The sequence below is a fragment of the Vombatus ursinus genome, unplaced genomic scaffold, assembly GCF_900497805.2.
Source record: "Vombatus ursinus unplaced genomic scaffold, bare-nosed wombat genome assembly UNPS02014812.1, whole genome shotgun sequence".
Classification (NCBI taxonomy): domain Eukaryota; kingdom Metazoa; phylum Chordata; class Mammalia; order Diprotodontia; family Vombatidae; genus Vombatus; species Vombatus ursinus.
In genome coordinates this window covers 59,812,240-59,827,113 of record NW_020954590.1, presented here as the reverse complement: position 1 = coordinate 59,827,113, position 14,874 = coordinate 59,812,240, and positions in this window count along the sequence as shown.

The following is a 14,874-nucleotide window of genomic DNA, read 5'->3' as shown; positions in this document are numbered from 1 at the left end:
TTGAACCTACAAGTATAAGAAGTACAATGTGTATAAACTACAGATTCCTCATAAATGAGAGGTGGTTTGCAGTAAGATAGAAGAATTTCACTTGAAGTCAGGATAACTGGAGTTCAAATCCTGCTTCTGATATTTATTAGCTATGTGATCATGTCATTTAACTTCTTCAAATATTAAAAGTGACAAGACTTATGCCCAATAACTTTAACAGGTGTAATCTCAATTGAAACAATCAACTAGAAGTGTACATTTGGTATAAAAGAAGGTCTGGACATCTTCATTTCACAAATATATTTCAGAACAGGACAGCAAGTATATACTGTGATTGGCTGAGGGACTTTGTTATGCCTCATGGGGCTTGTATAAAATAAAGAGACCTAGTTTAAACTTGGGGATTGAAACATCTAGCAGTTCAGTGATAAAAGGCTTCAAAAGACTTAAGAAGAAATTACTTTGGGAAAAAGGTACATCAGCTTCAGTCTCTTTTCTGACTCCCTTGTATTTAGAGGACAAATTTATAAATTTCAAAAGATCTGAAAGATTTAGGATTTCCTTTAAAATCCTAGTGGTTTCTCCAAGAAAGCAAATATTTTTGGGAGGAATGTGATGACTGCAACATAGACTCAAGAATCAACAACTGGGTTTCTCAATAATTTTGTATCATGGGCTTATTTTGTTTTCCACTAATATCTATGGATCTTTGTTCTGATTTTGTTGTTTGTTTTTATTATAATGGAAGCAAATGCCAAATTTCAATTAGAGACTAGTGAAAATAAGATTTACTATTATTTTTTTCTGATCAAAGTTCACGGAATAACTGAAATCTGTCCAATGATCCCTTGGGACAAGGGTTTTGCAGGTACCAGATTAAGAATCCCTGCTCTATAGGGAGCTGAGTAACAAAGCTATATATACTGGAGGATAAAATAAGGCTCAAGCAAAAGGTCTTACATTTTTTAAAAGTTTTTGAATATATAATATTTATCTTTTCCCCAGTTACATGTTAAGACAATTTTAAACCATTTTAAAAAATGTTTTGAGTGCCAAATTCTATCTTTCCTTCCCTCCTTCTCCTCCCATTTCCCCAAGACAGTAAGCAATCAGGCATATGTTGTACATGTACAATCATGTAAAACATTTCCAAATTGGTCATTTTGTTCAAGAAAATTCAAATAAAAAAAAGAATGAAAGAAACAAAGTGAAGAATAGCATGTTTCAGTCTCTACTCAGACAATATCAGTTCTTTCTCTGGAGGTAGATAGTATTCTGTTAATTATTCCTTTGAGATTGTCTTGAATCATTGTATTGCTGAGAATAGCTAAATCATTCATAATTCTTCATCATGCAATGTTGCTGTTACTGTGCACAATGTTCTTCTGGTTCTGCTCCATTAACTTTGTATCAGTTCATGTAAGTCTTTCCAGGTTTTTCTAAAATCATCCTGTTTGTCATTTCTTATAGCACAATAGTATTCCATTATGTTCATATACTACAACTTGTTTAGCTCTTCCTAATTGATGGGCATCCCTTCAATTTCCAATTCTTAGCTACCACAGAAAGAGCTGCTGTAACTATTTTTGTTCAAATAGCTTTTTGCCCTCTTTCTTATGTCTTTGGCTTATAAACCCAGCACTGGTATTGCTGGATCAAAAAGTATGCAGAGTTTTATAGCCCTTTGGGCATAGTTCCTAATTGTTCTCCAGAATGGGTGGATCAGTTCACAACTCCACCAACAGTGCATTAATGTCACAGTTTTCCCACATCCCCTCCAACATTAATAATTTTAGTCACATTAATCAATCTGATATGTGTACAGTGGTACCTCAGAATGGTTTTAATTTGTGTTCTCTAATCAACAGTGATATGGCTATAGACAGCTTTGATTTCTTGGTCTGAAAACTGCCTATTCATATCCTTTGGCCATTTATCAATTTGTGAGTGACTTTTTTTTATAAATTTGATTCAATTCTGTGAGAAATGCAGTCTTTATCAGAGATTACTGTTGTAATTTTTCCAGTTATCTATTTTCCTTTTAAGTTTGATTGCATTGGTTTTGTTTGTACAAAATCTTTTCAATTTTACAAAATCAAAATTGTCTATTTTACATTTTGTAATGTTCTCTATATTTTCTTTGGTCCTAAATTCTTTTTCTTATCCATAGATCTGACAAATAAACTATTTCATGCTTTCCTGATTTGCTTATGGCATCAACCTTTAAATGTAAATCATGTACCCATTTGATCTTATCTGGGTATATGGTGTGAGATATTGGCCTATACCTGATTTCTGTTATACTGTTTTCTAGTTTTCCCAGCAGTTTTTGTCAAATAACTAGTTTTTGTTCCAAAAGCTTGGATCTTTGGGTATTTGGTTTATCTGTTTTGCTGTATGTGCTCTAAACCTGAGACCAAATTCCACTGGATTCTCTATGTAATTATGACACTCTGTATAACTTACTTTTTTTTTGGAGGGGTGATTTGTATCTACTGTTCTTATTATACTGCCTTTGTAAATATCCCTTACTAAAAGCTAATTAAGTCAGACTAATTGATATCAATCTATAATCATGGTGGGGGTAAGCACAATGACAGGATGATCAGAAACTACACAACTAGTATAGAGATTCCTTCCCCACTCTCAGGGTTAACCCTAGAATACTGAATACATGCAGTAGCAGATGTCAGAGTACCTGGACTGCCAGTGCAAGGAGGGGTTGAAAGAATGAGTCAAGAGCAAGTGCTACATAAACCACACAATTGAACTATCTCTTCTAGAAACTAAATACTCAATGTAAAATTTATTGTACAAATGAGTATTACTGGCATGTAAAAAATTAAGTTGGGAAAATCAACTTAACATGACCAACTTTTTATTGAAAAAGTCTAAGCAGGAATTAAAACAAAATAAAGCACCTAGATTTTGATTTTGAAAATATCTCAAGGAGAGGACTATATTAAATGTACTGTGCTTGGTTCTAAGGAAAGAAAGACAAAACAAAACAGTCCTTGCCTTCAAGGGATACTAACAACAACATTAGGGGCAGCTAAGTGGTGCAGTGGATAGAACATCAGCCCTGAAGTCAGGAGGACCTGAGTTCAAATCTGGCCTCAGACTAAACACTTGACACTTATTAGCTATGTGACCCTGGGCAAGTCACTTAACCCCAATTGCCTAAAAAGAAGAAAAGAAAAGAGAAAAAGACAACATTAACAAGAACAATAATAGCTGGAATTTATATAGTGCTTCTTTAAGACTCCCAATGTTCTTTATATTTGTTAGCACATTTTCTCCTCATAATATCTCAGAGGCAGGTGCTATTATGATCTTCCTCATATTATAGACAAAGAAAAGGATGCAGAATAATTGCATACATTCTCTCTCTCTCTCTCTCTCTCTCTCTCTCTCTCACACACACACACACACACACACACACACACACACACACACACACACACACACACACACACACACATCCAAACATAAATAAATACAAAATAATTCCAGGAGGAAGAAAACACTGACATTGGAAAGGATAAGAAAAGTTTGATGTAGGAATTGTCATTTGAGATGAGTTCAGATAAAGGAAGCTTCAGATTCTAAGAGGAAGAGATGAAGTGGCAGTACATTGCAGATTTGTGGTATAACCTGTGAAAAGGTAAATAGGACAAAAATAGTATGTTAAGTTTAAGGAATAGATGTCAGTCCCATATGTTTAAAATATAGAGTATATGAAATAAGATGAGGACTAGAATATAGAAGCCCCAAAATGCTTTCTCAGCAGTTTGTAAACTTTTAGGAAAATTCTACAAGTGGAAAAAAAATCATGGATGGTACCCTAAAAAGTAGTTGAGAAGAAACTACCAGATACACACTCATCTGCTTATTTCTTCATCTCTTAAAAAAGGATCTATGAGAAATGCCTATATAATGCATTAAGATTGTGTTTTATGAAAACATGAGAGGAAGAAATTCCTCACAGGCTGTTTTATATAGCAAATCACCTCATTATTGTTAAATACCTGAGAGAATTTTAGAGAAAATGTGTTAATTGCTATTGTTAATTGTTATTCAAACAAATGTCAAACATTTGATTTTACAGAATAAAATTTAGCTATGAAAGCTCTCCTCAAAAAAGGTATTTTCATAAAAAAATTAAAATAATATGCTTTATGACAAATATAATTACAGATATAACATTTCAAGTAATGAATAAAATAGAGAGTTTACATAAAACATTTATCTGTATCATGGGGGTAGTACTATGTGAAGTACAATCACAGAATTCTACATATTTTTTTTTCAGAGATGGTATGGCATTGATTGAATCAAGCCTCAAAAGACTTTACATTTTCTTCACTGAAACTGATAATTATTTTAAAAGCCAGTTTAAGCATCCACAGTGGAGAAAGAAAAGCAGATATTGCTTGTATTATAACATATAGATGGATAGATAATCCATGGATTGGTCTATCAATATATGTACAATGGAAAGGCAAACATTATGAACAATTAGTTAGTCTAGAAGTTGAGGAAGAACAGAAAATAAGATTTGATTAATTTGGGAAATTGGAAAGCCATCTCAATTATCCCAAACTGCTCACTACTACAAAAATCTTTCTCTTTCACATCAATATTCTTTTTATAATAATATTTCTATATAGCGTACATCTTCAAACCTTAGAATATCATCATCTTGGAAGAAACATAATGGTGTGTGAGTTAAAGAGAAATGGAAAGAATGGATGGAAGCCGATTCTAGCATATTTTTAACAATGGCTTCCACATAAAAAGTAGCATAAAAGACATCAAAGATATTTAATTGGCAAGCAGGTAGACCAGTTACATAATATGAATGAGAAACAATGGACAGGTTGACTATTATATTGGTACCCTCAAAATACTTGTAGAAGCAAAGCATGTCCTCTCATTCTTTGGGAGAATACTCTATGGGTCTTTAATGGAAAGATATCTATAAGAATCAAAAAGGTTATTAAGAAAATTTCAACAATACATCATTACCCACCTATATGCCCATTTCTCCATATATATAAAATATTTATGAAAGTCACCTGTACACAGATCAAAGATAACTTTGTTGAAGGTACAAATTAGAAGCTAGTTGTATTTCAAAAAATGCTGAGATAAAATAAATTCTCACTATGCTTCTTGTTAGTTGATTAGGAGAAAGTTTTTTACTTGATGAAGCAATATGTTTCCCTAAAGGCTCTTGCACAGTTAAAGAAAATACCAGTTAAGACAATAGATCTAAAAATAGCAGCAATCTTAGGACCATCTAATACAACACACTCAATTTATAAATTTAAAAAAAAACACTGTGACCCAGATAGATTAGGTGAATTACCTAAAGTCCACAAGTATTAACAAGGAGAGTATTTGAATCCAGTTTCTCTGATTATGAAGACAATAAATACTCTTTCTTATAAAACATGTTGCCTTTCTATCCAGGAAAGTCAACATGTTGGATGTATTCCCTGTGATAGAGGAAGTGGAAAAGTGCTGCATAGAAATGGCACCCATTTGAGGATGGTTAATAATTATAAAAGGAATGAAGGGAGGGGAGTGGAGTATCTACCAATGAATCAAAATAAGTATTTATTATCATGATAGATACCAGAGGTAATAGACAAATAAGATATGGTCCATTTTCTCAAGTTGTTTATGAAAGAATAAGGACAAAACACAAATATAACTATAATACAAATTAGAATATTATTTTTATTCGGGATTATAATATGTGATTTATGTTAATACATGAAGAAGAACTTACTACTGGAAAGTTTAATGGAAAAAGAGACATTTCCTGAAGTAGGCAAAGGATTTCAGCAGGTGGGGTTAAAAGATAGGCATTCATAATACGTGATATAATATGGAAGCCTAGGACATGGGACTGGAAATCATGGGATATATTCAGATCATAACAAGTAATCTTATTTAGCTAAGACAAAGATTAGATCAAGAGGTGTAGTGTAACATGAGCCTGGGAAGGTAGATTGAAACTAGAATTCCTTTCCATAAGTTTTCATAAAAGTCTTAAGGGAATAAGTCTATGTGACATTCTAAGAAAGTTAGAATATCTAAACATGTTTCCTTTTTAGTAAGCTTCCTATTGCCAGATTCAAAAAGGAAAGGGTTGATATGAAAGCATTTAAAATATAACTAAGGGTAACATTTGCCAAACATGTAATTTTCATCTTCCTACATAAGATTTTTTTTTTACCAAGTAGATGTAATAAAATAGCAGATGTAAAACCCTTTTAAAAGTCAGTCACTATGTAAATGCAAGTTACTATTGTTGAAGTGACCATTCGATTTACAAGTATGCAGCTAGCTAAAAACCTTTTCAGTGGGTTATATTCTAAAAGTTCAAAGTATTTAAAACTCATAACTTTAAATGTTTCCTATAAAAAAACAAGATATAAATAACATCTCTATTGCAAAAGTAGTTCATAGAAGGCATAATGGAAAATAGTACTGATGTTATACTGGTAATTGTTAAAATAATTCAAATATTAAAGTTTAATAAAAATATGCAGAGTGTCCCAAAGGTCTTAGTGTAGCTTTATACTAAAATAACTTTAGAAATATGCTACAAACATACCAAAACATAATTTGGAATTTTAATTATTGAAATTCTTACTATGTTTACTTGGTTTTGTAAATTTTGGAGAAAAAATATTTTTAATAAAATAGGGCAATTTTCTTTATGTATTGCATATGTAAAGTTTTTGGATGCCACTTTATCTGGTAGATTGGTAGAGAAGGTCCACTTGCTTGGTGACCTTAGTTAACTGACTCAGTTTCATTATAATTTCTCTTTGGAGTCACATCAAAACTATTGAGTATGTATCTTGTTCTCTGGAAGATCTTAAGCCTAGGATTACAAATGCAATCCTTTCTGTCACTGAGCAACAGCAGTTCATGAAAACCTTTCACAAAGCCTGAAAATTGACTAGAGTGATGCATAATACAAGATGCTGGCTACATTGAAACTTAATAGCAATATCAATATTTTTAAATGTTTAAAAAAATTAACTTCTCAAATGTTAGAATTTTTTTTCCAGTAAGTTCATAGCATGTGATTTCCTTAGTAGTTCATAGTTTATAGTTCTAAAGTTATTGAAATTTAAAACTTCACTGACTTCTGGATTATCTTTTATATACATACATAGTTGAATAAATATATAAATATAATATGAGACTCAAATATTTAACAAAGATTTAAAATATTTATATATGTATACATCTACATATGCATGTGTGTATGTGTGTATGTAATTTTTAAAAAATCATCAATTTCTCCCCCTATCCCACTCCCTTGAGCATTTTGGTTTCTATGTCAGAGCACAGAAATTGTTGAGGTTGTGTTTGAAAAGACTGGGGACTTAGGACTGAAATGAAGCTTGTTTGTTGAATTGGAGCAAAAGTGATATGTGGTGAATAAAGAAGAATAGTAGGCAAAAAAAATTCAGATGTCTTCTTAAAAATTTATTGTTACATCATCTGATTTTTTAAATAATTGTTCTCTTAAACACTGAGGTAGATCACACTGTAAGAAAATGACTATAGGAAATTTAATTTCTCACAAGGTTTCAAATATGTTTACACATGATTCTTATAAGAAGGATTCTATATATAAAATTCATGTTCCAAAGAACAATGAAAATAAAGAATGTGATTTTGGGGAATTTTTGAGGTCTTAAAATAAAGATAAAAGAGTCTAGACCAGTAGCAAGAAAGAATAATAATTGTTATAACTGACCCAAGAGGGTTATCTTTTCAAATGTAATAAGCAGAGTTCTTCTAAATTACAGGAATTTTTTTTTTACAAATTGGATGTTTTTAATGGACTAAAAGAATTTTAGACGAAAGATTTTTGTACTGAATACTTTTGTACTTATTCAGTTGATCTATTCTGTAAATCCACATTTTTCAGGAGATGCATCTGGAAAGCATGGAGATTCATCAACAAATGTACGCACATACAGAACAGAAGGAATATTGTTATTCATCTGAATCTACATTTTTCAAACAAGTTCAACCTCAGAGATAACTATTGTGTGAGGTATTTTTCCCCTCATGGGCCCTAGAGACTTTCTTTTGAAAGTTAGGAGAATGACAAAATGTTACCTTTTGTTTTCCTTTTTGATATCTATGTGGATCACAAGATTCCACATATTTTGTTTTGAAGCTTATGCTGTTTTTCTGCTGCCAGCATCCCTTCTAATTCTCTCTCTCTCTCTCTTTCTCTCTCCCTCTCTCTCTCTCTCTGCCCTCTCTCTTTCTCCTTTCTCTCCTTTTTCACTCCTTCCCCCAATCTTTAAGCGGCATCTCTGCAATTCCTTGAAGGTACATGACTTGAATGAAAGCTTTCAAAAGTTACAAATGACCTGAGCTTGAAACTTGAGGTCCCCTGGTGCCAGATGTGAAAAACTTTCCTAAATATGGCAGTTTGGACAGTCAATTACCCAGTGCTGTGAGAAAAGGCTTTGGTAATAACATTCTTGGAAATGCTGACAAAAAATCCAAGAAAGGAAACCCAATCTTAATTTAATGGATAGTAGTTGAATTATTGATTCTGGGCCTTAGAACTTAGCTTTAAAGAAAATAAAATCTATTATTTTACAATCACATTTTACGATCCAATTACAAATCCTATGATTGCCAAAGTACAATGGAAATACCTCAGAAAATAGTTTCTTAAGGTATCTATACCAAGTGAGATGGAGAGTTAATGTAGCAACAAAAAGGAGAGAGGTTTTGTGCTCTGAAATGATCCAGATGGACTGAAAAATAATCAAGAGATGAAAAGCAAAATGTTTAAGTTTGTTGTGGCTAAAAATGATAATGATGTTGTTGATGATGGTAATGATAACCACCATAAACAACCAATATCTGCTGAGCTCCTATGGCTCATAGGATTGTATGGGAGATATGGGAGAAACAAATATATATACATATATACGTATATGTAGATATATATACATGTGTATGTACATGTGTGTATATATACATACATATGTCTATGTAAGCTAACATAAGACAAATGAGTTAGATAATAACTGCTACATTCTTGAGGAAGGAATGAAGGCTAGGGTACTGAGGGTTCATGTAGCTTTGGGTGGAGGTAGGATTAAAGCTAGGCTGTGAAGAAAGGATGGCACTTAAAAGAAGAGAGGCAAAATGGTAACATATATGTTTTCAGGTAATAAAAAGTAGACTAGTTTGGCTGGACTTAAGAAGAGGTGGTGATGGTATAGGACTAGAAAAAATAAGTTTAAGACCATAGAGTGACCCAGATTCAAAGGTAAGGAGCTTGGCATTTATCATGTGATGATTTGGGAGCCATTAAAAGTTTATGATGGGGAGAACAATTACTTTTTAAAGAAAGATTTATCTCATACCTTTATAAGGGCTAGATTGGAGGGTAGAGAAACTTATGAGACAGAATAATCAGATTTTGTTACAATGGTCTCAATTTTTTTTATTTTTTTAGGGCCCCAGACTAAGGAGAAGGTAGAGGGATTATCATCATCATCATTGTCATCATCATCATTATTATTATTACTGTAGGGGACAACACTATCCTTCCAGTCCCTCAGCTACTAATCTAGGAATTATCCTAAATTCCTCAGAATTTCTCATGCCTCATAACAAACTGTTGCCAACACCTATCAATTTATCCTTTGAGACATTTCTTGTATATACTCTTTTCTCTCACAATGTCACCACTCTGGTGCAGGCCTTCATCATCATTTACTTGGACTATTGTAATAGACTGCTGGTGTTTGCCTGCCATTCTCCATTCTGCTGCCAAAATTTTTTACAAAGTATCAGCCATGTTATTCTCCTACTCAATAAATTCCAATGGCTCTATATTGCCTGCAGGATCAAATATTAAACTACTAAAATCTCTGTTTGGTATTCAAAGTCCTTCATAAATTAGGCCCCTCTGATTTTTACAGTCTTCCTACACCTTACTCCCCTTCATATACTCTTCAAATCAATGACTCTAGCTTCTTGACTACTTCATGAACAAAATGTACCATTTCTTGGCTCCAGGCATTTTCTCTAGCTACCTGTCATGTTCTGTAATGTTCTCCCTCCTCAAATCTACCTACTGACTTCCCTGACTTCCTTTATGTTCCAAATAAAATACCATCATTTATAGGAAGCCTTCCCAATCCCTTCTAATTCTAGTGCCTTCCTTCTGTTAATTATTTACTCTTTATTCTCTATATATCTTGTTTATACAATTTGTTTACATATTGTGTCTTTGGGGGCAGACATTGTTTCTTAGTCTTATTTGTATCCTTAATGTTTAGCACAGTGCCTGGCATGTAGTAGGCATTTAACAAATTTTCATTGAATTTAACTGAATTAAAAATGTATCGTACCACATTGAAAAGACCACTATATTTGAAATCAGAAGAAAGTTCAAATCCTAGCTCTGTCATTTACCACCCATATAATATTGGGCAAGTAAATTAAACTCTATAAGACTCATATCCTCATTTTTAAATACACTGGATTAGGTCAACTCTAGTATCCCTTTCACATCTAAATGTTTAATCTCATGATGATATGAAGTTGGAGATAGAATTTCTACATAACCAAGGATCCCTAAATGAAATCAGATAGCAGAAATTGCAACCAGGATATTTGATGACTTTCTCCAAAAGTGCTAACCAATTCTGGAATGAGAGTAGAAAAGAGAATAGTGAAGGTGATTCAGCTGATGATTGACATGGCTGGCATAGTGAAAGATTAAGAGAGAGAAGATTTACAGTCATAGAGAAGAAATTGTTAAAAATGGTTGAATAGAGAGAAAAGTGAAGTCAAAAGGCAACTGACAGAAAGAAAGAGTTGAGAAAAACAGACAAACTAGAAATCATAAGGAAGAGTGGAGAACCTGGTCATCAGGTATTAGAAACGAAAATTTTGAAAGGTATAGAAGGTGTAGTCAGTAAAAGGAATTAAGTTCAAGTTATTAATAAGATCACTCTAGTTTTCTACCATAAAACTCACCTACCTTCACTGGATAAATGATTGTGAAGAGTTTAAGACTGAGGACCAAGAGAATTCTCAATTAGCCCTGATAACTTTATCAGATCATAACATGTCCATAGAACCAGAAACCTGATTTAGTACTAGTAGAAACAATGTGAACAATGGCTAACTGTATCAGTGGAATCAGTTGTCAATCATAGGCTTTAAATTAAATATGAAAAGTTCTTGATGAATATAGATGTCTCTGAAAATCATTGGATAAAAAAAATGATGCTGCAAAGACTGGTTCAGAATGATGAGAATGGTCACAACCTTTGAGTTTTGTATAAAATAAAAGTCCTTTTAGAAGCAAGGGATTTGAATATCTAGAAGGTTTTGGATGCCTTTCAGCCAAATTCCTGAGAAGTAATTATTTGATCTGGAGGTGAAGTCTAGATTTCCACCCTCTTCCCATTTCTGCTTTTGGCCAGACAACTTTGTGAGCTTTGAAGAGTCAGGAAGATTTTGCACTATACCTTGGGCACCTAACAAAGTACACAGTAACATAAAAAAAGTTTGTTTTTTTTACCTCTTTGGAATGGAGTGCATATATTTTTTTTCAAACACAGAACATAAAAATATAAATTGATTATTTAAAAAATAAAATAAACCATAATATTCTATGAAATATTTTTTTTACATGGAGAATTTAGCTCAAATAAAATAACTACCAACCACTCACACAACATATCAATACATACAAACAGAGATATTACACACACTGACAGAAGTTGGACAGAATTATGTATTTCTGAGGTTCCTAGTGGTTGGGGCAAATGCTTGGAATCTAGAGGGTCTGGGTACAGAATAAAAGTTGGCAAAACGACTGACCTGGAAAATCGATCCAGGAAAGACAATTTAAAAATTATTCATCTACCTGAAAATCATGATGAAAAAAAGAGCCTGGATAATATCTTTTAGGAAATCATAAAGGAAAACTGCCCTGAGGTGCTAGAACCAGAGGGTAAAATAGGCATAGAAAGAATCCACAGATCACCTCCTGAAAGAGATCCCAAATTGAAAATGCCAAGGAATATAGTAGTCAAATTACAAAATTACCAGGTCAAAGAGAAAATACTGCAAGCTGCCAGAAAGAAATAATTTAAATATCATGGAACCACAGTCAGGATTGCACAGTACCTTGCAGCTTCTACATTAAAAGACCGTAGGGCTTGGAACATGATATTCTGTAAGGCAAAGGAACTTGGATTACAACCAAGGATCAATTACCCAGCCAAAATGAGCATGATCTTTCAGGGGAGGAGATGAATATTTGATGAAATAGGGAAAATCCAAACCTTCCTGAAAAAAGACCAGAGTTGGACAGAAAGTTTGATCTTCAAATACAAGACTCAAGAGAGACATACAAAGGTAAATGGGACAGAAAGATACAATATGTTGTTAATAAGGGCGAACTGTTTACATACCTACAAGGGAAGATGACATTTGTAATTCTTGAGAACTGTATTGTTGTTACACCATGTTAAAGGAGTATACAAAAAAGGGTGGATATAAGTTGACTTTGAGGTAATGAGAAAAAAAAATTAATCAAGTGGGTCAAATGGATCCAAGTAAGTGGATTAATCTGATCTAAGAAAATGTACTGAGAAAGGAGGAAGCAGACAAGGGTAAATTACATTACAGGAAAAGACACAAAAACCTATTACAGCAGAGGGAAAGAAAGAAGGGAGATGAGCATTGCTTGAACCTTAGTCTCATTAGATTTGATTATATTAGAAGGGAATAACATAATCAGTTAGGTATAGAAATCTAATTTGCCCTATAGGCAGTAAGAGGGAAAAGGGGAAAGAAAAGCTAGGGAGGATGAAAGGGATGGAAGAAGCAATAAGGGTAAAGGGGAAGAAAAAGGAGGGGGCTAATAGAAGGGAGGAGAGACTGAGGGAGATGGGCGTCAAAAGCAAAACACTAGTGAGGAGGGAAAAGGAGAAAGGAGAAAGAAAAGCATAAACAGGGGGCAGGGGAAAGATGGAGAGTAAGACAAAGATAGTAATCATAACCATGAATGTGAATGGTATGAACTCTCCCAGAAAATGGAAGGGGATAGCAGAATGGATTAAAAACCATAATCTTACAATATGTTGTTTACAGGAAACACATTTGAAAAAGGGTGACACACATAGGTAAAGGTAAAAGACTGGAGCAGAATATATTATGATTCAGCTGAAGGAAACAAGCAGGGGAAGCAATCCTGATCTCAGATAAAAGAAAAACAAAAATAGATCTTATGAAAAGAGATAAGGAAGGAAACTACATCCTGATAAAAGGCACCATAGACAATGAAGTAATATCATTACTAAACATATATGCACCAAATGGGATAGCATCCAAATTCTCACAGGAGAAGTTCAGGCAGTTACAGGAAGAAATAGACAACAAAACTATACTAGTGGGGGACCTCAACCTCTCCCTCTCTGAACTAGATAAATCTAACAACAAAATAAACAAGAAAAAAGTTAAGGAGGTGAATAGAACATTAGAAAAGTTAGTTATGATAGACCTCTGGAGAAAATCGAATGGGGATAGAAAAGCACATACTTTTTTCTCGGTAGTACATGACACACATACACAAATTGACCATGTCCTAGGGAATAAAAACCTCACAATCCAATGCAGAAAGGCAGAAAGATTAAAAGCATCCTTTTCAGATCATGATGCAATAAAAATCATATGTAATAAATGGCCATGGAAAGATAGACTAAAAATTGTTGGAAACTAAATAATCTAAGCCTAAAAAATGATTGGGTCAAACAACAAATCATAGAAACAATCAATAACTTCATTCAAGAGAATGAAAATAATGAGACAACATACCAAAACTTATGGGATGCAGCAAAAGCAGTTCTTAGGGGAAGTTTTATATCTGTAAATGCTTACATGAATAAAATAGAGAAAGAGGAGATCAATGAAGTAGGCATACAACTAAAAAAAAAAAAACTAAAAAAAGAACAAATCAAAAATCCTCAAACACCAAATTAGAAATATTGAAAACCAAAGGAAAAATTAATAAAATTGAAATTAAGAGAACTATTGAACTAATATATAAAACTAAGAGCTGATTTTATGAAAAAAACATTAAAATAGATAAACTTTTGGTTAATTTAATTAAAAAAGAAAGAAAAAAGAAAACCAAATTACTAAAATCAAGAATGAAAAGGGTGAATCCACCACCAAGGAAGAGAAATTAAAATAATAATTAAGAACTATTTTGCCCAACTGTATGCCAATAAATTTGACAATCAGTGAAATGGATATATATTCACAAAAATATAAATTGCCCAGATTACCAGAAGAGGAAGTAAAATACTTAAATAACCCCACATCAGAAAAAGAAATTGAACAAGTCATTGATGAACTCCCTAGGAAAAGATCTCCAGGACCAGATGGATTTACAAGCGAATCCTAACAAGCATTTAAACAACTATTAATTCCAACAACTATATGGACTATTTGGGAAAATAGGTAAAGAAGGAGTCTTACCAAGTTCTTTTTATGATACAACTATGGTGCTGATACCTAAACCAGGAAGAGTCAAAACAGAAAGAAAATTATAGACCAATTTCTCTAATGAATATAGATGCAAAAATTTTAAAATAAAATATTAGCAAATGGATTATAGCAATTTATCACAAGAATAATACACTATGACCAGGTAGGATTTATACCAGGAATGCAGGTCTGGTTCAATATTAGGAAAACTATCAGCATAATTGATCATATCAACACCAAAACTAACAAAAACCACACAATCTCAATAGATGCAGAAAAACTTTTGACAAAATACAACCC